The following is a 27,500-nucleotide window of genomic DNA, read 5'->3' on the forward strand; positions in this document are numbered from 1 at the left end:
TGCCGATGTGGGGGGCGCCACCTAAAATCTTGCCTAGGGCGCCAGATTGGGTATACAAACAGCTTCCCAAAAAATGCTCAGTCTTTCACAAGAAAGGATGGGGCGAGGTACACCCCTTTGTCCACAACTGCGTGAGCAAATAGTCAAACAGTTTAAGAACAACGTTTCTCAAAGTGCAATTGCAAGAAATTTTAGGGATTTCAACATCTACGGTCCATAATATCATCAAAAGGTTCAGAGAATCTGGAGAAATCACTCCACGTAAGCGGCATGGCCGGAAACCAACATTGAATGACCGTGACCTTTGACTGTATCAAAAACCGACATCAATCTCTAAAGGATATCACCACATGGGCTCAGGAACACTTCAGAAAACCACTGCCGCTAAATACAGTTGGTCGCTACATCTGTAAGTGCAAGTTAAAGCTCTACTATGCAAAGCGAAAGCCATTTATCAACAACACCCATAAACGCCTCCGGCTTCTCTGGGCCCGAGATCATCTAAGATGGACTCATGCAAAGTGGAAAAGTGTTCTGTGGTCTGACGAGTCCACATTTCAAATTGTTTTTGGAAATATTCGACATCGTGTCATCCGGACAAAAGGGGAAGGGAACCATCCAGACTGTTATCGACGCAAAGTGTAAAAGCCAGCATCTGTGATGGTATGGGGGTGCATTAGTGCTCAAGGCATGGGTAACTTACACATCCGTGAAGGCACCATTAATGCTGAAAGGTACATACAGGTTTTGGAACAACATATGCTGCCATCTAAGTGCCGTCTTTTTCATGGACGCCCCTGCTTATTTCACGTGTTACAACAGCGTGGCTTCGTAAAAAAAGAGTGCGGGTACTTTCCCGGCCCGCCTGCAGTCCAGACCTGTCTCCCATCGAAAATGTGTGGCGCATTATGAAGCGTAAAATACGACAGCGGAGACCCCCGGACTGTTGAACGACTGAATCTCTACATAAAACAAGAATGGGAAAGAATTCCACTTTCAAAGCTTCAACAATTAGTTTCCTCAGTTCCCAATCGTTTATTGAGTGTTGTTAAAAGAAAAGCTGATGTAACACAGTGGTGAACATGCCCTTTCCCATCTACTTTGGCACGTGTTGCAGCCATGAAATTCTAAGTTAATTATTATTTGCAAAAAAAAATAAAGTTTATGAGTTTGAACACCAACTCATATGGAAACGGGGTTCGTACTAGGGTTGTACGGTATACCGGTCGGTACTAGTATAGTATTGCGGTACTAATGAATAAAAAAACAGCACTATACTCGGTTTGAAAAGTACCGGTTCGCCATATTTTATAGCTAAACATGCTTCACTACACGCCGTAGGAGGATACAATAGCTCACGGGCGTCACAATGTAAACAAACGCCATTGGTGGATCTACACCTGACATCCACTGTAATGATACCAAGTACAAGAGCGTATCTCGTCGATACAACTATGCTTACATCGATCTTTTTTTATCGTCACAAAATATTTTTTCCTTTTTTAAAAATCCATATTATGTTTATAAAGTCAGGAAATCCGTCCCTGGACACATGACAACTTAAATTATGACCAATGTATGACTATTTGGTATCGGATTGATACCTAAATGTGTGGTATCATCCAAAACTAATGTAAAGTATCAAAGAAGAGAAGAATAAGTGATTATTACATTTTAACAGAAGTGTAGATAGAACATGTTAAAAGAGAAAATAAGCAGATATTAACAGAAAAAGGAACAAGTAGATTAATAAACAACTGGATTAGTTGAAAAAAAAAATAGATGAAACGAAGAAAGAAAATGTAGACAATAAGGATAATTAGTTATAATCTATAGTCCGGGGAAATAGATCAAATACAACACCGATAAATGATGTGGAAAAAATGTTTTTAAAAGATATAAATAAAATTAAAAAAAACTATTCAATACTGTGCAAAAATAAATACAATAATAAATGTTGAGATCATTAAAAAACATGAATTAGTTGTATGCCTGTCAAGAACACATTAAAACACAAATCCAAATAATACAAAAATATTCCATTACAACTATAGATTCAACCTGATAAATACATACTATTTAATACAAAATAATTAAAACAATCCAATTTACAGCTTGTCCTTCATAATGTGTACAATATAAGGCTGAAACGACGCGTCGACGTAGTCGACGTCATCGGTTACGTAAATACGTCGACGCCGTTTTTGTGCGTCGGCGCGTCGCATATTTACGTCACACTACTTTACTGTCATGGCGGAGCGCAAAGCAGACGATGCGAGCGAGGGGAAAAAAGCACGCCAAAAGTCGTCAAAAGTGTGGGAGTATTTCAATAAACGGCCTAATAATGTTGTTGTATGCACACTGTGTCGAGCAGAAATGGCCTATCATAGCAGCACAACGGCAATGAACGAACATTTGAAAAGAAAACCCCCGACAGCGTTCTTGCCATCACCAGCAACAAGTCAATCGTCCGCGTGCGTATACGTTGTCATTATTACACAAAAACATGAATGTGTCATTTGTATCTGCGTTGTAAATTCATAAACTAAAGCACCGTTTCGCTCTGAGAGGCGCGTTTGGCGTGCCTGTTCAGTGTTTACAAAGACGCGCTCCTCTTTAACGCTGTGGAGAGGCGGCGGCGGCGAGCGAGCGGCGAGGCGGGGCGCGCCGGGAGCGACGCCGCAATCGTGCCCAGGTGCGCGATCCGCGCAGTTGGAAGAGAAAAGACTTTGTGTAAAATTAAACGATTGTAAACCTGGCAAAGCCGTCTGGCGTTCAGTCTGTCGGTCCTGAAAGAACCCCACGGCACAAGACGTGTCACAAACGCTAACGTTAATTAGTTGTGCAAATACCTTTTACAACATTAACAGTTACATATACTATGTACAAACCAACAATTAACTTTCACTTTAATCATACTATCATTGTTGTGTTATTAAGCAAAATAAGCAATACTTTTACTTTTGTTGAAATGTATACACTGTACACTTTTTTGTATTGGATGTTTAGCTTTATTTTTGCACATTTTAGCAAATAAGCAATACTTTTACTTTTGTTGAAATGTTTACACTTGTTACAGAATATTTCCGTTTTGCACTTTTTTGTATTGGATGTTTATCTTTATTTTTGCACATTTTAAAGCAAAATAAGCAATACTTTTACTTTTGAAATGCTTATACTATTCCAGAATATTAAGATTTGCACTGGATGTTTACTTTTATATTTGCACATTAAAAAGCAAATAAGCTACTTTTAATTTTGTTAAATGTTAAAAGTTTTAAATGTTTACATTGTTACAGAATATTTTGTCATGTTGTCAATGTTGACTGAGTGGCCATACTTTATTTTTGTAAATAAAAGCCATGCCTTTTGAAAAAACTGGCCTACATTTATTTTTTCCTCTTCATTTTAAATAAAAAAAAAAAATCGGTAAAAGGAAAAATAATCTATAGATTAATCGAAAAAATAATCTATAGATTAACCGATTAATCGAAAAAATAATCTATAGATTAATCGATAGAAAAATAATCGTTAGCTGCAGCCCTAGTACAATATAATAGGTGTATAAATGACACAATATGTTACTGCATACGTCAGCAGACTAATTAGGAGTCTTTGTTTGTTTACTTACTAATAAAAGACAAGTTGTCTAGTATGTTCACTATTTTATTTAAGGACTAAATTGCAATAATAAACATATGTTTAGTGTACCCTAAGATTTGTTGTTCAAATAAAGCCTATAATGTCATCTTTTGTGGTGCTTTTTATTTAGAAAAGTATGGAAAAGTATCGAAATACATTTTGGTACCGGTACCAAAATATTGGTATCGGGACAACCCTAATACATACATACCGTATTTTTCGGACTATAAGTCGCAGTTTTTTTCATAGTTTGGCCGGGGGTGCGACTTATACTCAGGACCTCTTTTCTAGAGGTGTATTTTGGTATGTTTTGTTCATTTCTTTGACAGCACCTGTATTCCCAAGCTAGGCTAGTGTTGGTTACTTTTCAATAACATTAGTTTTTGTTTTCAATTCTTGGCTTCGGTGTCTTTAATTTACAACTCATTTGCTTTATACACTTTTATGTTGCGTTCCCCTATAATCCCTAGACGCTGAGCCATCAGGGAACGTAACAGTGAGGGAGCTGGGTTGGGGTGGTGGCGGGGTTTGGTGGTAGCAGGGCTGCATGGGATTCTGGGTATTTGTTCTGTTGTGTTTATGTTGTGTTAAGGTGCAGATGTTCTCCCGAAATGTGTTTGTCATTCTTGTTTGGTTTTGGTTCAAAGTGTGGCGCATTATTAGTAAGAGTGTTAAACTTGTTTTATATGGCCACCGTCAGTGTAACCTGTGTGGCTGTTGACCAAGTATGCCTTGCTGTCACTTACTAAAGCAGAAGATGCATATAACAAGAGGCTGGGCTGGCACGCTGTTTATACAGATTGTAGAGGGCGCTAAATGCTGTACCATCATGGCACGCCCTTACACTCTTAGAAATAAGGGTTCTAAAAGGGTTCTTCTACAAGGGCTGAGGTTCTAACTGGAACCATTTGCTTCTGAAAATCCCCTTTCCCGAAGAAAGGGTTTTTCAAGGGTTCTTGGTAACGCTAATGGTTCCAGTAAGAACCATTTTGATCCAGAGAACCCTTTAAAACCCCTTTTCTGAATAATTGGTTTTAAAAGGGTTCTCACTAACACTAAGGGTTCCAGTAAGAACTATTTTGATCCAGAGAACCGTTTTTGGAAGAAAGAGTTCTTCAGGGATTGTTGACAGCATGGGTAAGATCCTGTGTCACCAGGGACATACTTCCTGATAACATTTGCCAATAATGGTGCCTATCTTTAAATAAATGTTTTTCTCATTAAAATGTTTTGAATGTTTGTTCAATGTCAACATGATAAATGACCACAATATAATATCAACTAAACTGATCTGTAGAATACAATATGGTTCTTTATAGAACCCTCAGAAGACAAGACGGTTATCGGTGAAAACCTTTGAAAAGGGATGTTTTTAGAACCCCCTGTGTCAGATCTAGATGAAACCCTTGAAACATGAAAGAGTTCTTTGTGGAACTCCCTGTGTGAGTTCTAGATGAAACCCTTGAAACATGAAAGGGTTCTTAGTGGAACTCCCTGCATAGGTTCTAGATGAAACCCTTGACAAACGAAAGGGTTCTTAGTGGAACTCCCTGTGTGGGTTCTAGATGAAACCCTTGAAATACGAAAGGGTTCTTAGTGGAACTCCCTGCGTGGGTTCTAGATGAAAGTCTTGAAATACAAAAGGGTTCTTAGTGGAACTCCCTGTGTGGGTTCTAGATGAAACCCTTGACAAACGAAAGGGTTCTTAGTGGAACTCCCTGTGTGGGTTCTAGATGAAACCCTTGAAATACGAAAGGGTTCTTAGTGGAACTCCCTGTGTGGGTTCTAGATGAAACCCTTGAAATACGAAAGGGTTCTTAGTGGAACTCCCTGTGTGGGTTCTAGATGAAACCCTTGAAACATGAAAGGATTCTTAGTGGAACTCCCTGCATAGGTTCTAGATGAAACCCTTGACAAACGAAAGGGTTCTTAGTGGAACTCCCTGTGTGGGTTCTAGATGAAACCCTTGAAATACAAAAGGGTTCTTAGTGGAACTCCCTGCGTGGGTTCTAGATGAAAGTCTTGAAATACAAAAGGGTTCTTAGTGGAACTCCCTGTGTGGGTTCTAGATGAAACCCTTGAAATACGAAAGGGTTCTTAGTGGAACTCCCTGCGTGGGTTCTTTGTAGAACCTCTCATGGGGGGGGTTCTGGGTGGAACCTTACACACACAGTTCTAGGTAGAACCCTCCAAAAGGGTTCCAGGTGGAACCTTTATAAAAAGGTTCTACCTGGAGCCAAAAAGGGTTCTCCTATGAGGACGAGCCGAAGAACCATATATGGTTCTACTTAGCACTTTTATTTCTAAGAGTGTATTATTATTGTAAGGGTGAAAATAGGAGAATATTAATCCCGGGAGTTTCCTGCGAGAGGCACTGAAATCCGGAAGTCTCCCGGGAAAATCGGGTGGGGGTCGGCAAGTATGCAGCTAAGCCGCATCAGAGTGATCAAAGACCGGAGCCGCAGGTTGCCGAACCCCGGCCTAAGGGATTCAAGGATGTAGCAGAACAAACAGGTTCAAAACAACTGGACCTTGACACACGAGGGAAACACATAAATAACCAAGTAGACCAAGTCTAGGCATGATTCGCATGATTCTCGATTCATCCAACGTCTCCGGAGACGTTGTCTGTTTGCATGGTAATTCAATCCAACCTTGTACCATTTGATTATGGGTAAATACAACTTTTGTACTAAATTCACTCTTGTTGCTGTTTAAGATTCGGACATTCCACCACAGTTGCACAGGTGGCATCCTATGACAGCTACATGCTGGAAATCACTGAGAGCGGCCTGTTCTTTCGCAAATGTTTGTAGAAACAGTCTCCATGCCTAAGTGCTTGATTTTATATACCGAACTAAGTGATCGGGACACCTGATTCTCATCATTTGGATGGGTGGCCAAATACTTTTGGCAATATAGTGCATATTGTCGGAGGCAGATATTTACATATATCCGAATTTAAATGTTACTTCTTTTTATTTCATTGTCACATTACAAAACAGCTAGTGTTTTTCTTCCAAATGTGGTCTTTTGGTTGTCTGCAAAACTGTGTGCTTAACCTTGAAGTGAGGAATGTTAGAGAGAGAGAGCGATAATAAGCATTTGTTTTGGCTAGGGAGACATGACTGCCAGGGGGGAGGGGGAGGAAGAGGGACTTAGGGGGGGAGGGTTTTGGGTCGGGGAGACAGACCATTTTGGCGGCGCGATAGAATGTTCTATGCTGGACTGGTCTCAAATGTATATCTGCAAAGCTTTGAAAATATACAACAAAATACCTATTCTGTCTCTGGTGGTTTTTCAACTCAGCTTGGGAGCGACTTGTGACTTGAATTCCCTGGGAGGAAAAACTGGTCCAAAACGCAACAATTTACATACATACCTATACATATATCGGTATCGGGACAACCCTAGTACATGCAAGTGGAGGCGTGCCCTGCGGGTCTGCAGCGAAGCGGGCTGTGCCAGGCCAAGGTGGGCCATCTACGCACCTGTCGCTGACTTCGAGGCCGGTCCTGGCACACCCCGCTTCGCTGCAGGCCCGCACAGGCCCGGCCCTAACCAATCTGGCGCCCTAGGCAAGATTTTAGGTGGCGCCCCCCCACATCGGCAGTGAAGTGTATATACTCACAAGAAACCGAATAGCTTTGTCTTTGACCCTTTTTTTTTTACTTACAACTATACTTAATATATAAAGGGGTGGAAAAGTGACTATTACCTGCAGGGCAAACATTAGCTAACCAGAAGGCAATAACAATGTAAACAAAAAACACCTGCTTAAAAGATCTAATACAAATGTCCCTGAGGAATGTAAGGTGGGAGTACTGTAATTACCTAACGTTACATTATTATTTTCCATAACAATTTAGCCCCCTCCACAATATTAACCCGACGTTAAAACAGAACTAGCTATTTATTGATTAGCAATTGCCGAATCATGTAACATTAGCTTAATGCTAAAAAGCCAGGTTACTATGACATTCTGTAACAGACAAATAATTTCATGTAGGCTAACGTTACCTACCTGCTACCTCTTGTCTTTTTCTCGTTTCTCCTCCTCTTCTTTTCTCTTTTTTCTTCCCTGGGCACCTGACAGTTTTGGCCGTTTTGGCATCTTGTGTTGATTTTTTGATGTGGTGACGTCCAAAAAGAGTCATGATACGGGAAGGGAGGGGGCGCACCGTGCGGGGGGGGGGGGGGGGGGTCGTAATGTTGTAACAAATAATATTTCTATTATATAGGCTTTACTTTGCATTTTAATTAACGTGGGATTATTTTTTGTATTTAGAAATAATAGTACCAACTTTTTTTTTTTTCTCCAACATTTGTGGCAGTGGCGTGGCGCCCCCTGATGGACAGCGCCCTTAGCATTTGCCTATACGGCCTATGCCACGGGCCGGCCCTGCCTGGGAGGAACAACTGGTCCAAAACGCAACAATTTACATACATACATATACATATATCGGTATCGGGACAACCCTAGTACATGCAAGTGGAGGCGTGCCCTGGGGGTCTGCAGCGAAACGGGGTGTGCCAGGCCAAGGTGGGCCATCTACGCACCTGTCGCTGACTTCGAGGCCGGTCCTGGCACACCCCGCTTCGCTGCAGGCCCGCAGGCCACTCCCCCCTCCACAATGCAAAATCCTTATTTGAATGAGGCAGTCTGCATCACTTTACAATTGCACACGCAGTCTTAGTAACAGGCCCACTAATAGACTGCATTTTATAGATTGCATTTGGCATTTGGATCTTAGTAAATCAGGCCCTAAGTCCTGGTTTCATTGAGACAAAAATCACGCTGGACCGTCTGGTTTTATCCTCCTCTCCCGGGGATCCAGTGCACTTTTCGAAAAGAAGGGAAAATGTCTGTCATTGACAGATAAAGTGTGTGCAAGTCTGGGAGAAGACAGACAGCACAGGTGCAGGGTTACACCGGTCCTTTGTGGTTCTCCTCCTTCGCCACGTCCCGGATTCCTGGAAGTGCTGCTAAATGACCTCTGCTCCGCTGCTACCACCCGGAGGTGATTGACTGCGTATCGCCCACTTTCACAATCCCGACTCCATCTTCCCATTTAAGGTGTTCCGCTGGATCCTTTTTTTTGTTTTTCCATTTCTCAGTATGATAACCATGGTCCGAGGCGACCTTTTCATGTTTTCTGGAAATTAGCTGGGAGACTCTGTGTGATGACGCCAGCCTTCCGGTGTTCTCAAGATACAGAAGTCTCATTTTCACTTCAGTTCCTCAGAGTCCGTACTCAATTGTACTCCCGCACCCAGGGGACTCACATCTGTCAATCAAGCGGGTAAGGCTGCTAACATCCTGTATCTTACGGTTTTAGCTCTTCCCGTCATGCCGGTGAACAGCAGGTTCGACACCAGACCTGGACAAATTAAGGCCCGTGGTTAGAGTGTCCGCTCTGAGATCGGTAGGTTGTGAGTTCAAAGTCGAGTCATACCAAAGACTATAAAAATGGGAGCCATTACCTCCCTGCTTGGCACTCAGCACCAAGGGTTGGAATTGGGGGTTTAATCACCAAAATAATTCCTGGGCGCGGCCCACCGCTGCTGCCCACTGCTCCCCTCACCTCCCAGGGGGTGATCAAGGGGATGGGTTGAATGCAGATGACAAATTTCACCACACCTAGTGCGTGTGTGACAATCATTGGTACTTTAACTTAACTTAACCAATAATAAAATGGCCACGGATGAAGTGCTGGCTGTCCAGAGTCGGGACCCGGGGTGGACCGCTCGCCTGTGCATTGGTTGGGGACGTATCTGCGCTGCTGACCTGTCTCCGCTCTGGATGGTCCCCTGCTGGCCCCACCATGGACTGGACTCTCACTATTATATTAGATCCACTATGGACTGGACTCTCTCACTATTATGTTAGATCCACTATGGACTGGACTCTTACTATTATGTTAGATCCACTATGAACTGGACTCTCATTATTATGTTAAATCCACTATGGACTGGACTCTCACTATTATGTTGGATCCACTATGGACTGGACTCTCACTATTATGTTAGATCCACTATGGACTGGACTCTCACTATTATGTTAGATCCACTATGGACTGGACTCTTACTATTATGTTAGATCCACTATGGACTGGACTCTCACTATTATGTTAGATCCACTATGGACTGGACTCTCACTATTATGTTAGATCCACTATGGACTGGACTCTCACTATTATGTTAGATCCACTATGGACTGAACTCTTACTATTATGTTAGATCCACTATGGACTGGACTCTCACTATTATGTTAGATCCACTATGGACTGGACTCTCACTATTATGTTAGATCCACTATGGACTGGACTCTTACTATTATGTTAGATCCACTATGGACTGGACTCTCACACTATTATGCTAGATCTACTATGGACTGGACTCGCACTATTATGCTAGATCCACTATGGACTGGACTCTTACTATTATGTTAGATCCACAATGGACTGGACTCTCACTTTTATGTTAGATCCACTATGGACTGGACTCTCACTATTATGTTAGATCCACTATGGACTGGACTCTCACTATTATGTTAGATCCACTATAGACTGGACTCTCACACTATTATGCTAGATCTACTATGGACTGGACTCGCACTATTATGCTAGATCCACTATGGACTGGACTCTTACTATTATGTTAGATCCACAATGGACTGGACTCTCACTTTTATGTTAGATCCACTATGGACTGGACTCTCACTATTATGTTAGATCCACTATGGACTGGACTCTCACTATTATGTTAGATCCACTATGGACTGGACTCTTACTATTATGTTAGATCCACTATGGACTGGACTCTCACTATTATGTTAGATCCACTATGGACTGGACTCTCACTATTATGTTAGATCCACTATGGACTGGACTCTCACTATTATGTTAGATCCACTATGGACTGGACTCTTACTATTATGTTAGATCCACTATGGACTGGACTCTCACTATTATGTTAGATCCACTATGGACTGGACTCTCACTATTATGTTAGATCCACTATGGACTGGACTCTTACTATTATGTTAGATCCACTATGGACTGGACTCTCACACTATTATGCTAGATCTACTATGGACTGGACTCGCACTATTATGCTAGATCCACTATGGACTGGACTCTTACTATTATGTTAGATCCACAATGGACTGGACTCTCACTTTTATGTTAGATCCACTATGGACTGGACTCTCACTATTATGTTAGATCCACTATGGACTGGACTCTCACTATTATGTTAGATCCACTATAGACTGGACTCTCACACTATTATGCTAGATCTACTATGGACTGGACTCGCACTATTATGCTAGATCCACTATGGACTGGACTCTTACTATTATGTTAGATCCACAATGGACTGGACTCTCACTTTTATGTTAGATCCACTATGGACGGGACTCTCACTATTATGTTAGATCCACTATGGACTGGACTCTCACTATTATGTTAGATCCACTATGGACTGGACTCTTACTATTATGTTAGATCCACTATGGACTGGACTCTCACTATTATGTTAGATCCACTATAGACTGGACTCTCACACTATTATGCTAGATCTACTATGGACTGGACTCGCACTATTATGCTAGATCCACTATGGACTGGACTCTTACTATTATGTTAGATCCACAATGGACTGGACTCTCACTTTTATGTTAGATCCACTATGGACTGGACTCTCACTATTATGTTAGATCCACTATGGACTGGACTCTTACTATTATGTTAGATCCACTATGGACTGGACTCTAACTATTATGTTAGATCCACTATGGACTGGACTCTTACTATTATGTTAGATCCACTATGGACTGGACTCTAACTATTATGTTAGATCCACTATGGACTGGACTCTCACTATTATGTTAGATCCACTATGGACTGGACTCTCACTATTATGTTAGATCCACTATGGACTGGACTCTCACTATTATGTTAGATCCACTATGGACTGGACTCTCACTATTATGTTAGATCCACTATGGACTGGACTCTCACTATTATGTTAGATCCACTATGGACTGGACTCTCACTATTATGTTAGATCCACTATGGACTGGACTCTCACACTATTATGTTAGATCCACTATGGACTGGACTCTCACTATTATGTTAGATCCACTATGGACTGGACTCTCACTATTATGTTAGATCCACTATGGACTGGACTCTCACTATTATGTTAGATCCACTATGGACTGGACTCTCACTATTATGTTAGATCCACTATGGACTGGACTCTCACTATTATGTTAGATCCACTATGGACTGGACTCTCACTATTATGTTAGATCCACTATGGACTGGACTCTTACTATTATGTTAGATCCACTATGGACTGGACTCTTACTATTATGTTAGATCCACTATGGACTGGACTCTCACACTATTATGCTAGATCCACTATGAACTGGACTCTCACTATTATGTTAGATCCACTATGGACTGGACTCTCACTATTATGTTAGATCCACTATGGACTGGACTCTTACTATTATGTTAGATCCACTATGGACTGGACTCTCACTATTATGTTAGATCCACTATGGACTGGACTCTCACTATTATGCTAGATCCACTATGAACTGGACTCTCACTATTATGTTAGATCCACTATGGACTGGACTCTCACTATTATGTTAGATCCACTATGGACTTGACTCTCACACTATTATGCTAGATCCACTATGGACTGGACTCTCACTATTATGTTAGATCCACTATGGACTGGACTCTTACTATTATGTTAGATCCACTATGGACTGGACTCTCACTATTATGTTAGATCCACTATGGACTGGACTCTCACTATTATGTTAGATCCACTATGGACTGGACTCTTACTATTATGTTAGATCCACTATGGACTGGACTCTTACTATTATGTTAGATCCACTATGGACTGGACTCTCACTATTATGTTAGATCCACTATGGACTGGACTCACACTATTATGTTAGATCCACTATGGACTGGACTCTTACTATTATGTTAGATCCACTATGGACTGGACTCTTACTATTATGTTAGATCCACTATGGACTGGACTCTTACTATTATGTTAGATCCACTATGGACTGGACTCTAACTATTATGTTAGATCCACTCTACGTCAATTGCACCAGTCACCCTAGAGGGGGGGTGGGGAGCGGGTCACCCACATCTGCGGTCCTCTCCAAGGTTTCGCATTGTCATCCCACTGAGTTGAGTTATTCCTTGCCCTGATGTGGGATCTGAACCGAGGATGTCGTTGTGGCTTGTGCAGCCCTTTGAGACACTTGTGATTTAGGGCTATATAAATAAACATTGATTGATTGATTGATAAAATAGAAATCAAAAAACTTCTCCCACAGATGATGGGTAGGCTCCTCCATCTGTTCCACTTCCGGTTCACCAGCGCTGTGTCAGTTTTACTTCCGGTTCACTGACATAGGAAAAAACAAACTTTTGCGAAATCTCGCAAAAAGTATTGCGAAATGTTAGAATAATCATGTATATAAATTACCACACAACTTTAGTATGCTTAAAGTCCGTTGCTATAGTTATCAGCTATTGTGCTCAAGTTAGACTTTTGTATATGTGCAAAGACGGAACTTCTTGTCTGAGGGGTGGCCTCAGCCGCAGATGTTATCTTTGTTTTAGCCCGCTAACAGCCAAGGACTTCAAGGACCTCAACGAAGATAAGACGACAGCACGCAGACGAAGCAGAGACAAGGCGAAATCACAAGGCCCCCAGCACATTCCGTCACGTATTGTGCGTACTGCACCTGCTTTGCATAATATATGTGACCACTCCTTTTAGAGACGGCCTCAGTGATGTTTACTGTGGAACTCCTGAATAAATAGAAAGACGCGGGAGCTGAACCTTAGAGCGTAGGGCAAGACTGTGACTAGGTGTGTGTCATGTCTGTATTATCATGTTTTGTTTTTAGTCATGTTTTGTTTAGTTTCTGTCTTTTCACTCCCTTGTCTGGTCACCATAGCAACCATTAGTTTTCACCTGTCACGTCACGCACCTGTTTCACGTTTTGAGTCACGCACCTGCTTTCACTAATCATGTCCATAATATTTAAGTTCATTCATTTTCTGTTGTTCGTCCTGACGACCACACCACATTTATGCTCTGTCCATTTTTTCATGTCCATGTTCACGCTGCTCCTTTTTTGTCCATGCCAAGTAAGTTTTCTTTATTCAAGCCATAGTTTGCAAGTTTTGTTTAATTGTTCATAGTTTATTCTCCGCCACTGTCCGCGCCTTTTGTTTGATCCTTTTTTTGTATTTATAGTTAATAAATAAATCATGTACCTTAATTCCCGTCTCGCCCGTGCCAACTTTCCGTTGCATCCTGGAAAAGCACACACCCAAGATCAAGTCCTGACAGTGTGCAACTCCATGCGTTCTCCTCATGAGCTAAATTGAACTCTGTCTCTGCATGATTCCTTGCTTCTTGTCTGATTAATAGATGTCATCAGTGTTTGAACCTGACAGAGATCTCGCAAAACATTTTATTCCGTCCGTGTCTCTTTAGGGGCTAAGTACATTCTGGGCATCTCCAATCCATCCATCCATTTTCTACCGCTTGTCCCTTTCGGGGTTGAAGGGGTTGCTGGAGCCTATCTCAGCTGCATTCGGGCCGTAGGCGGGGTACAACCTGGACAAGTCGCCACCTCAATCAGACATTATTGTGAGGCTTTGTATTAGTGTTCTTAAAAATAGATTGTGGGGGGGCGTGGCCTGCGGACCTGCAGCGAAGTGGGGTTTGTCAGGATCGGTTTCGAGATTAGTGACAGGTGCGTAGATGATACAGCTGTGAGTGTTTGTCTGTCGCTCTGTTAAAGGCAGCAGTCGGGAAGGAGAGGATGTCGTTGAGGTGGAGAACAAGCGAGAGAAACGTTAACATGGCGGAAAAGCACAACTTATTGCAAAATAAATCATTGTTCGCAAAGATGAACACGGCTATCATGTCCGTCATTGGTGGTCCAGAAACCTCCAAATAGATATACCGACCCCAAAACACTTTTTTTCTCCTCTAAATTTGGCCCCCCCGAGTCAAAATAATTGCCCAGGCCAATTCTACACAGTCGACAAGTGGAAGATATTTACCGGATGGTTCAAAAAGTTCTAAAATTAGGATTATTCCTAATTTTAGATAAGACGAAGCAGAGACAAGGCGAAATCACAAGGCCCCCAGCACATTCTGTCACGTATTGTGTGTACTGGACCTGCTTTGCATAATATATGTGACCACTCCTTTTAGAGGCGGCCTCAGTGATGTTGACTGTGGAACTCCTGAATGAATAGAGGGACGCGGGAGCTGTACCTTAGAGCGTAGGGCAAGACTGTGACTAGGTGTGTGTCATGTCTGTATTATCATGTTTTGTTTTTAGTCATGTTTTGTTTAGTTTCTGTCTTTTCACTCCCTTGTCTGGTCACCATAGCAACCATTAGTTTTCACCTGTCACGTCACGCACCTGTTTCACGTTTTGAGTCACGCACCTGCTTTCACTAATCATGTCCATAATATTTAAGTTCATTCATTTTCTGTTGTTCGTCCTGACGACCACACCACATTTATGCTCTGTCCATTTTTTCATGTCCATGTTCACGCTTCTCCTTTTTTGTCCATGCCAAGTAAGTTTTCTTTATTCAAGCCATAGTTTGCAAGTTTTGTTTAATTGTTCATAGTTTATTCTCCGCCACTGTCCGCGCCTTTTGTTTGATCCTTTTTTTGTATTTATAGTTAATAAATAAATCATGTACCTTAATTCCCGTCTCGCCCGTGCCAACTTTCCGTTGCATCCTGGAAAAGCACACACCCAAGATCAAGTCCTGACAGTGTGCAACTCCATGCGTTCTCCTCATGAGCTAAATTGAACTCTGTCTCTGCATGATTCCTTGCTTCTTGTCTGATTAATAGATGTCATCAGTGTTTGAACCTGACAGAGATCTCGCAAAACATTTTATTCCGTCCGTGTCTCTTTAGGGGCTAAGTACATTCTGGGCATCTCCAATCCATCCATCCATTTTCTACCGCTTGTCCCTTTCAGGGTTGAAGGGGTTGCTGGAGCCTATCTTAGCTGCATTCAGGCCGTAGGCGGGGTACAAGTTGGACAAGTCGCCACCTCAATCAGACATTATTGTGAGGTTTTGTATTAGTGTTCTTAAAAATAGATTGTGGGGGGGCGTGGCCTGCGGACCTGCAGCGAAGCGGGGTTTGTCAGGATCGGCTTCGAGATTAGTGACAGGTGCGTAGATGACACAGCTGTGAGTGTTTGTCTGTCGCTCTGTTAAAGGCAGCAGTCGGGAAGGAGAGGAGGTCGTTGAGGTGGAGAACAAGCGAGAGAAACGTTAACATGGCGGAAAAGCACAACTTATTGCAAAATAAATCATTGTTCGCAAAGATAAACACGGCTATCATGTCCGTCATTGGTGGTCCAGAGACCTCCAAATAGATATACCGACCCCCAGACACTTTTTTTTCCTCTAAATTTGGCCCCCCCGAGTCAAAATAATTGCCCAGGCCAATTCTACACAGTCGACAAGTGGAAGATATTTACCGGATGGTTCAAAAAGTTCTAAAATTAGGATTATTCCTAATTTTAGATAAGACGAAGCAGAGACAAGGCGAAATCACAAGGCCCCCAGCACATTCTGTCACGTATTGTGTGTACTGGACCTGCTTTGCATAATATATGTGACCACTCCTTTTAGAGGCGGTCTCAGTGATGTTGACTGTGGAACTCCTGAATAAATAGAAAGACGCTGGAGCTGAACCTTAGAGCGTAGGGCGAGACTGTGACTAAGTGTGCAGCTCCATGCGTTCTCCTCATGAGCTAAATTGAACTATGTCTCTGCATGATTCCTTGCTTCTTGTCTGATTATTAGATGTCATCAGTGTTTGAACCTGACAGAGATCTCGCAAAACATTTTATTCCGTCCGTGTCTCTTTAGGGGCTATGTACATTCTGGGCATCTCCATCCATCTATCCATTTTCTACCGCTTGTCCCTGTTGGGGTTGAAGGGGTTGCTGGAGCCTATCTTAGCTGCATTCGGGCCGTAGGCGGGGTACGACCTGGACAAGTCGCCCCCTCAATCAGACATTATTGTGAGGCTTTGTATTAGTGTTCTTAAAAATAGATTGTGGGGGGCGTGGCCTGCGGACCTGCAGCGAAGTGGGGTTTGTCAGGATCGGTTTCGAGATTAGTGACAGGTGCGTAGATGATACAGCTGTGAGTGTTTGTCTGTCGCTCTGTTAAAGGCAGCAGTCGGGAAGGAGAGGAGGTCGTTGAGGTGGAGAACAAGCGAGAGAAACGTTAACATGGCGGAAAAGCACAACTTATTGCAAAATAAATCATTGTTCGCAAAGATAAACACGGCTATCATGTCCGTCATTGGTGGTCCAGAGACCTCCAAATAGATATACCGACCCCCAGACACTTTTTTTCCCTCTAAATTTGGCCCCCCCGAGTCAAAATAATTGCCCAGGCCAATTCTACACAGTCGACAAGTGGAAGATATTTACCGGATGGTTCAAAAAGTTCTAAAATTAGGATTTTTCCTAATTTTAGATAAGACGAAGTAGAGACAAGGCGAAATCACAATGCCCCATCACATTCTGTCACGTATTGTGTGTACTGGACCTGCTTTGCATAATATATGTGACCACTCCTTTTAGAGGCGGCCTCAGTGATGACTGTGGAACTCCTGAATAAATAGAAAGACGCGGGAGCTGAACCTTAGAGCGTAGGGCAAGACTGTGACTAGGTGTGTGTCATGTCTGTATTATCCTGTTTTGTTTTTAGTCATGTTTTGTTTAGTTTCTGTCTTTTCACTCCCTTGTCTGGTCACCATAGCAACCATTAGTTTTCACCTGTCACGTCACGCACCTGTTTCACGTTTTGAGTCACGCACCTGCTTTCACTAATCATGTCCATAATATTTAAGTTCATTCATTTTCTGTTGTTCGTCCTGACGACCACACCACATTTATGCTCTGTCCATTTTTTCATGTCCATGTTCACGCTGCTCCTTTTTTGTCCATGCCAAGTAAGTTTTCTTTATTCAAGCCATAGTTTGCAAGTTTTGTTTAATTGTTCATAGTTTATTCTCCGCCACTGTGCGCGCCTTTTGTTTGATCCTTTTTTTGTATTTATAGTTAATAAATAAATCATGTACCTTAATTCCCGTCTCGCCCGTGCCAACTTTCCGTTGCATCCTGGAAAAGCACACACCCAAGATCAAGTCCTGACAGTGTGCAACTCCATGCGTTCTCCTCATGAGCTAAATTGAACTCTGTCTCTGCATGATTCCTTGCTTCTTGTCTGATTAATAGATGTCATCAGTGTTTGAACCTGACAGAGATCTCGCAAAACATTTTATTCCGTCCGTGTCTCTTTAGGGGCTACGTACATTCTGGGCATCTCCATCCATCTATCCATTTTCTACCGCTTGTCCCTGTTGGGGTTGAAGGGGTTGCTGGAGCCTATCTTAGCTGCATTCGGGCCGTAGGCGGGGTACGACCTGGACAAGTCGCCACCTCAATCAGACATTATTGTGAGGCTTTGTATTAGTGTTCTTAAAAATAGATTGTGGGGGGGCGTGGCCTGCGGACCTGCAGGCCACGCCTCCTCCTCAGCGAAGAGGAGGTTGTTGATGGTGGAGAACGAGCGAGAGAAACGTTAACATGGCGGAAAAGCACAACTTATTGCAAAATAAATCATTGTTCGCAAAGATAAACACGGCTATCATGTCCGTCATTGGTGGTCCAGAGAACCCGGAGGAACAAGACCTCCACATAGATATACCGGCCCCCCAGACACTTTTTTTTCCTCTAAATTTGGCCCCCCTGAGTCAAAATAATTGCCCAGGCCTATTCTACACAGTCTACAAGTGGAAGATATTTTCCGGATGGTTCAAAAAGTTCTAAAATTAGGATTCTTCCGAAGGCGGTCAACTTTTTCTCCCGCTAAATTCAAGAATCATAACATCCACTTCGACTCAATCTGCTAAGCAAATCTAGATAAGGCAGAACAGCCTTCAGGGAGGGGAGATAATATATGCCAAACAGGTGGCACTGCCAATATTAACTACCGCCGAGCGTACTGCCCTCAACATTGTCCACATACCTTCCAGATTCTAATTAAGATTAAAGTGGACCAGGCTGAAACAGGTTCCTCCCCAGGACACAAGCTCACTAAAATGCATCACAATTACCACAACATGGACGAATATTGTTCATATAAACTTGGGAGTCTGCTTGGTGATCAATAACATCAACCCTGAGGTGAATGCACTGCATTGATCCAATTTTAATATTTTAAACAGTCGTGCCAAACCACTTTTTTCCCGAGCAAGTCTGAACTTTTCTTCCTGTCAGTCACACAAAAGTCGGTCAAAATAGCAAACCACGGATGAGGAGCTGTGATGCCGAGTTGAAAGTACCAGTAAAGTGGAAAAACAAGTTTCCTCTATATTGAAGCTTGTGTATCTGATATAAATATGTCACAAAACACAAAACCAGTGAAGTTGGCACGTTGTGTAATTCGTAAATAAAAACAAAATGCATTTATATGCAAGTAATTGTCAATTTATATTCAATTGAATAGACTGCAAATACAAGATAAGTAATATTCTGTCACGTCTGTGTGATCATGTTTTGTTTTAGTAATGTTCGGTTTTATTTTTGGACTTTTTGTGCACTTTTGTTTTGTTTTGTCACCATAGTTACCCATTAGTTTTGAGTCACGCACCTGTTGTTAATCATGTCTGTGTTATTTAAGCTTTTCATTTGCTGTTGTTCGTCCTGGTGTCATATCCTTTCTAACCCTGCTATCCTCTCGTTTCAAGCCCTGCTCACAGTAAGTGTTTTGTTATGTTGTGTTCAGTTTCTGCCTTTGTGCAAGTTTTTTTTTCATTCGCCAAGTTTTTTTTTTACCTCCGCTATTGTGCGCGCTTTTCGTTTATTATTTTTTTGATAGTAATAAATAAATCATGTACCCACCTTCAAGCCATGTCCGATCCAAATTCTCTTGCATTTTGGGAAAACAAAAACCCCATAGTCCAAGTCATGACATATTCCAACTGAGAAATTTAATATTTTTTGCAAATAATCATTCTTAGAATTTAATGGCAGCAACACGTTGGTAAAAAAATGTTCACCACTGTGTTACATGGCCTTTCCTTTTAACAACACTCAGTAAACGTTTGGGAACTGAGGAGACACATTTTTTAAGCTTCTCAGGTGGAATTATTTCCCATTCTTGCTTGATGTACAGCTTAAGTTGTTCAACAGTCCGGGGGTCTCCGTTGTGGTATTTTAGGCTTCATATTGTGCCGCACATGTTCAATGGGAGACAGGTCTGGACTACAGGCAGGCCAGTCTAGTACCCGCACTCTTTTAGTATGAAGCCACGCTGTTGTAACACATGGCTTGGCATTGTCTTGCTGAAATAAGCAGGGGCGTCCATGATAACATTGCTTGGATGGCAACATTTGTTACTCCAATACCTGTATGTACCTTTCAGCATTAATGGCGCCTTCACAGATGTGTAAGTTACCCATGTCTTGGGCACTAATACACCCCCATACCATCACACATGCTGGCTTTTCCATTTATAACAATCTGGATGGTTATTTTCCTCTTTGGTCCGGAGGACACGACGTCCACAGTTTCCAAAAACACTTTGAAATGTGGACTCGTCAGACCACAGAACACTTTTCCACTTTGTATCAGTCCATCTTAGATGAGCTCAGGCCCAGCCCAGCCGACGGCGTTTCTGGGTGTTGTTGATAAACGGTTTTCGCCTTGCATAGGAGAGTTTTAACTTGCACTTACAGATGTAGCGACCAACTGTAGTTACTGACAGTGGGTTTCTGAAGTGTTCCTGAGCCCATGTGGTGATATCCTTTACACACTCATGTCGCTTGTTGATGCAGTACAGCCTGAGGGATCGAAGGTCACGGGCTTAGCTGCTTACGTGCAGTGATTTCTCCAGATTCTCTGAACCCTTTGATGATATTACGGAGCGTAGATGGTGAAATCCCTAAATTCCTTGCAATAGCTGGTTGAGAAAGGTTTTTCTTAAACTGTTCAACAATTAATTGCAAAAAATTTTTTTTATAAGTTTGAACATCAAATATGTTGTCTTTGTAGCATATTCAACTGAATATGGGTTGAAAATGATTTGCAAATCATTGTATTCCGTTTATATTTACATCTAACACAATTTCCCAACTCATATGGAAACGGGGTTTGTATAAGACAATATTTATTGTCTTTAAAAATACGTTTTGTCTAAAAAAAAAAAAAAAGGGGCATGTTTGTAAAGTACATTATTTGTACTTTTTTTTTAGAAATGACTAAAAAAAAAAGTAAATATAAAATAAATATTCTCATCCCGTTTCATTATTCATCCTGTTTTTTTTTTAATTATCTTGGGTTAGATCAGGCCATCAATGTATTGTTAATATTACACTTCCTTGTGTTTTAATCAACAAGGTGAAACAATATCCTGCATTTAATGTGAGGAACGTCAGGAAGCGGCAATAACAAAGTCATCACATTTGACTTTCACAACGGAGATGGAATTAAAATAAAGACTTGTAAAGAGACTTGGGGAAAACGTGGTCGTCCAACCCTGTGCCAGAACCACTCAATTTAGATATTCAAACGCGACAGAAGAAAATAGGAAAGGTTGTCGGGCATTAAAATTGACGATAGGGAATGTTTGTTTTTTTAAAAAGCAAAAAATAAATTAAAGCTGCAAGCACCATTGGTCGGGCCCTCGTATTTGGCAGGTGCTAGTCCTAAGTGTCCCAATACTATTGTCCAGTTTTAGTCCTAAGTGTCCCAATACTTTTGTCAAGTTGTAGTCCTAAGTGTCCCAATACTTTTGGCCAGTGTAGGTGTCCCAATACTTTTGTCCAGTGGTAGTCCTAAGTTTCCCAATACTGTTGTCTACTTTTAGTCCTAACTGTCCCAATACCTTTGTCCATTGGTAGTCATAAGTGTCCCAAAACTTTTGTTTACTTTTAGTCAGAATTGTCCCAATACTTTTGTCTAGTGTACCTACCTTGTCTGCATTGTGTGGGCACGCTGGTGCTTCCTGCTTGTAAGCAGCCATCTTAAAAAAACAGCAGCATCAGCGCAGCGGGCCTTTGAAGGGTCATAAAATCAAAACCGGAGCAGTTATTAAAACGCCCATCTATACTTTTAATCACAAGGGTTTAATCTCTCTCCTGTGTTAGTTTGAAGCCGAAACGACAAACGCGCTCAGAGGAGATAGATTTTGAAGAAAGGTGACCGGTTTTTACAAATATTTTGTTTTGAAGGGGGAATAGCAAACTTCCTGTTGATTTTTGCTGGGGGTTGTCAATTTATGAAATGTAGGTCTAAGTGAGACCTACATAGTGTTTCATGTCTCTCCGACCTTCCCAGTGGGAGTTACAGGCAGTTTTGTCATTTTTTTCTTCCGAGGAGCAGTTTTTTCTCCGTTTTATTCAAAAATTGCGGTAGAGCACAATTTTTAGATTTGGGGTTCGGTTTTTTTATTGGATCGCAATTTTTGCCAGTCCTGATGTGTGTGTTCAGTTTGGTGAGTTGTGAAGCATGTTAAGGGGGTCAAATTATAGCTCAAAGAGGCAAAAGTGACTGTTTTTAGTACTTTTTTGTCTTGAAGGGGGAATTGCCAACTTCCTGTTGATTTTTGCCCAAGAATATACTATTATGAAATCTAGGTCTAAGTCAGACCTACATAAAATATTTTGTTTCATGTCTCTCCGACCTTCCTAGTGGGAGTTACAGGCAGTCTAGTTGTTTTTTTTCCTAGGGGGCGCTAGAGCACAATTTTGAGTTTTGTGGTTCGTTTTTTTTTAAAAGGCAATTTTCGCAGGTCCTGATGTGTGGGTCAAATCTGGTGAGTTTTGAAGCATGTTAAGTGGGTCAAATTACAGCTCAAAGAGGCGGTCGATATAATAATAATAAAGAATTAAAGCTGCAAGCAGCGTTGGTCGGGCCCGCGTATTTGGGAGGTGCTAGTCCTAAGTGTCCCAATACTTTTGTCTACTTTTAGTCAGAATTGTCCCAATACTTTTGTCTAGTGTACCTACCTTGTCTGCATTGTGTGGGCACGTTGGTGCTTCCTGCTTTTAAGCAGCCATCTTAAAAAAACAGCAGCGCAGCAGCATCAGCGCAGCGGGTCTTTGAAGGGTCATAAAATCAAAACCGGAGCAGTTATTAAAACGCCCATCTATCCTTTTAATCACAAGGGTTTAATCTCTCTCCTGTGTTAGTTTGAAGCCGAAACGACAAACGCGCTCAGAGGAGATAGATTTTGAAGAAAGGTGACCGTTTTTTTAAAAATATTTTGTTTTGAAGGGGGAATAGCAAACTTCCTGTTGATTTTTGCTGGGGGTTGTCAATTTATGAAATGTAGGTCTACGTGAGACCTACATAGAGGTTTTTGTTTCATGTCTCTCCGACCAGTGGGAGTTACAGGCAGTTTTGTCCATTTTTTCTTCCGGGGAGCAGTTTTTTGTCCGTTTTATTCAAAAATTGCTCTAGAGCGCAATTTTGAGATTTGGGGTTAGGTTTTTTTATTGGATCGCAATTTTTGCCAGTCCTGATGTGTGTGTTGAGTTTGGTGAGTTGTGAAGCATGTTAAGGGGGTCAAATTATAGCTCAAAGAGGCAAAAGTGACTGTTTTTAGTACTTTTTTGTCTTGAAGGGGGAATTGCCAACTTCCTGTTGATTTTTGCCCGAGAATATACTATTATGAAATCTAGGTCAAAGTCAGACCTACATAAAATATTTTGTTTCATGTCTCTCCGACCTTCCTAGTGGGAGTTACAGGCAGTCTAGTTTTTTTTTTTCCTAGGGGGCGCTAGAGCACAATTTTGAGTTTTGTGGTTCGTTTTTTTTTAAAAGGCAATTTTCGCAGGTCCTGATGTGTGGGTCAAATCTGGTGAGTTTTGAAGCATGTTAAGTGGGTCAAATTACAGCTCAAAGAGGCGGTCGGTATAATAATAATAAAGAATTAAAGCTGCAAGCAGCGTTGGTCGGGCCCGCGTATTTGGGAGGTGCTAGTCCTAAGTGTCCCAATACTTTTGTCTACTTTTAGTCTGAAGTGTCCCAAGACTTTTGTCTAGTGTACCTACCTTGTCTGCATTGTGTGGGCACGTTGGTGCTTCCTGCTTTTAAGCAGCCATCTTAAAAAAAACAGCAGTGCAGCAGCATCAGCGCAGCGGGTCTTTGAAGGGTCATAAAATCCAAACCGGAGCAGTTATTAAAACTCTTTCAATAACTTTTAATCAGAAGGGTTCAATCACTCTCCTGTGTTAGTTTGAAGCCAAAACAACAAACGCGCTCAGAGGAGATAATGTTTGAAGGAAGGTGACCGGTTTTTACAAAAATGTTGTTTTGAAGGGGGAATAGCAAACTTCCTGTTGATTTTTGCTGGGGGTTGTCAATTTATGAAATGTAGGTCCAAGTGAGACCTACATTGGGGTTTTTGTTTCATGTCTCTCCGACCTTCCCAGTGGGAGTTACAGGCAGTTTTGTCATTTTTTTCTTCCGAGGAGCAGTTTTTTCTCCGTTTTATTCAAAAATTGCTCTAGAGCGCAATTTTGAGATTTGGGGTTAGGTTTTTTTATTGGATCGCAATTTTTGCCAGTCCTGATGTGTGTGTTCAGTTTGGTGAGTTGTGAAGCGTGTTAAGGGGGTCAAATTATAGCTCAAAGAGGCAAAAGTGACTGTTTTTAGTACTTTTTTGTCTTGAAGGGGGAATTGCCAACTTCCTGTTGATTTTTGCCCGAGAATATACTATTATGAAATCTAGGTCTAAGTCAGACCTACATAAAAGATTTTGTTTCATATCTCTCCGACTTTCCTAGTGTGAGTTACAGGCAGTCTAGTTTTTTTTTTTTCCTAGGGGGCGCTAGAGCACAATTTTGAGTTTTGTGGGTTTGTTTTTTTTAAAAGGCAATTTTCGCAGGTCCTGATGTGTGGGTCAAATCTGGTGAGTTTTGAAGCATGTTAAGTGGGTCAAATTACAGCTCAAAGAGGCGGTCGGTATAATAATAATAAAGAATAATAATAAAACCTTACAAATTCAATAGGTCCTTATGTCCCATTGCATAAGGACTCCCTTTGGGAGTCCTTATGCAATGGGCCATGCGGGCCCTAAAAATAAAAACATGTGCTGTGGTACATCGAGATAGTAGTGCCCCAATTAACAAGTTTTTTGGGATACAATCTGTGTCATTTCTTTGTTCTCCAACATTTGGAACAAAGAAAGTGGGTGTGACTAAAAAGTGCTGGGATGAAGAAGTGGTCGACAATCGTGGAATTAAAGAAATACATCATCGAAAGCATGACAGAACATGTAGCTGGTGAAGCAGTTGGAGCGTAGCACTGCGGGCGTGCTGAAGCAGAATGAGTCGACAACACCAGCCAAGGACGTTAAAATAATATCAAATCGGCAGAAATGTATTTATAGAAAGACGAAGAAGTCGCTGATGGTGTGTTTGACGGCCATGCAGCTGAAGGAGATCCCGTCAAAATAAAATCTCCAAGGTACATTATAATTATATTACTTGATTTTTGTCATGTCTGTGTAATCATGTTTTGTCTTAGTCATGTTTTGTTTAGTTATTGGACTTTTTTAGTTTCTGGCTTTTCACTCCCTTGTCTTGTTTCCATGATTACCCCATTAGTAATAATAATAATAATAATAATAACTGGGATTTATATAGCGCTTTTCTAAGTACCCAAAGTCGCTTTACATGTAGAACCCGTCATCCATTCACACCTGGTGGTGGTAAGCTACGTTCATAGCCACAGCTGCCCTGGGGTAGACTGACGGAAGCGTGGCTGCAATTTGCGCCAACGGCCCCTCCGACCACCACCTATCATTCATCATTCAATTCACCGGTGTGAGTGGCACCGGGGGCAAAAGGGTGAAGTGTCCCGCCCAAGGACACAGCGGCAGCGATTTTTGGATGGTAAGAGGCGGGGAGCGAACCTGCAACCCTCAGGTTTCTGGCACGGTTGCTCTACCCACTATGCCATGCCGCCCCATATATATACTGTAAACATATACATATATACACATACACACATACATATATGTTTATAGTATGAACATATATGTATATGTATGTATGTATGTATGTGTATGAACTTCATGCACATACATTTATATATATTAGAGATGTCCGATAATATCGGCCTGCCGATATTGTCGGCGGATAAATGCTTTAAAATGTAATATCGAAAAATATCGGTATCGTTTTTTTTACTATCGGTATCGTTTTTTTGTTGTTGTTTTTTTTTATTAAATCAACATAAAAAACACAAGATACACTTACAATTAGTGCACCAACCCAAAAAAACCTCCCTCCCCCATTTACACTCATTCACACAAAAGGGTTGTTTCTTTCTGTTATTAATATTGTGGTTCCTACATTATATATCAATATATATCAATACAGTCTGCAAGGGATACAGTCCATAAGCACACATGATTGTGCGTGCTGCTGGTCCACTAATAGTACTAACCTTTAACACTTAATTTTACTCATTTTCATTAATTACTAGTTTCTATGTAACTGTTTTTATATTGTTTTACTTTCTTTTTTATTCAAGAAAATGTTTTTAATTTATTTATCCTATTTTATTTTATTAATTTGTAAAAAAAAAATAAAAAAATGACCTTATCTTCACCATACCTGGTTGTCCAAATTAGGCATAATAATGTGTTAATTCCACGACTGTATATATCGGTATCGGTTGATATCATTATCGGACATCTCTAATATATATATATATATATATATATATATATATATATATATATATATATAAAAACACATATATATATATATACACATACACATATATATGCATGCACATATACATACATATACACATACAAATACTTTTCACATTGGGGCGGTATAGCTCGGTTGGTAGAGCAGCCGTACCAGCAACTTGAGGGTTGCAGGTTCGATCCCCGCTTCCGCCATCCTAGTCACTGCCGTTGTGTCCTTGGGCAAGACACTCTACCCACCTGCTCCCAGTGCCACCCAAACTAGTTTAAAAATGTAACTTAGATATTGGGTTTCACAATGTAAAGCGCTTTGAGTCACTTGAGAAAAGCCCTATATAAATATACAGGTAAAAGCCAGTAAATTAGAATATTTTGAAAAACTTGATTTATTTCAGTAATTGAATTCAAAAGGTGTAACTTGTACATTATATTTATTCATTGCACACAGACTGATGCATTCAAATGTTTATTTCATTTAATTTTGATGATTTGAAGTGGCAACAAATGAAAATCCAAAATTCCGTGTGTCACAAAATTAGAATATTACTTAAGGCTAATACAAAAAAGGGATTTTTAGAAATGTTGGCCAACTGAAAAGTATGAAAATGAAAAATATGAGCATGTACAATACTCAATACTTGGTTGGAGCTCCTTTTGCCTCAATTACTGCGTTAATGCGGCGTGGCATGGAATGCAATTACTGAAATAAATCAAGTTTTTCAAAATATTCTAATTTACTGGCTTTTACCTGTAATTCACTTCACTTCACATTTCCTTGTAATCAGACAATGTTTTCGGTATATTAGATGGAATTTTTACGTTTTAAAAATTCCATCTAATATATATTAACTTTTAAAAATTCCATCTAATATACCGAAAATATTGTCTGATTAATAATGAACCTTTTTGAGCAACTGAGATCAAAATTCTTTAAAAAAAAATAAATATATATATATATATATATGAAAATATATATGAATACATATATATATACACACACATATA

General features: G+C 41.0%; 1 protein-coding gene across 2 annotated transcripts in view; it reads right to left on the minus strand.

The window, feature by feature from the left end:
- Positions 1-27,500, minus strand: part of LOC133580422 (protocadherin-15-like) — an 888,230-nt gene that overhangs the window by 416,263 nt on the left and 444,467 nt on the right. The gene's annotated exons all lie outside the window — the stretch shown is intronic.

This window comes from Nerophis lumbriciformis, linkage group LG02 (assembly GCF_033978685.3).
Source record: "Nerophis lumbriciformis linkage group LG02, RoL_Nlum_v2.1, whole genome shotgun sequence".
NCBI lineage: Eukaryota > Metazoa > Chordata > Actinopteri > Syngnathiformes > Syngnathidae > Nerophis > Nerophis lumbriciformis.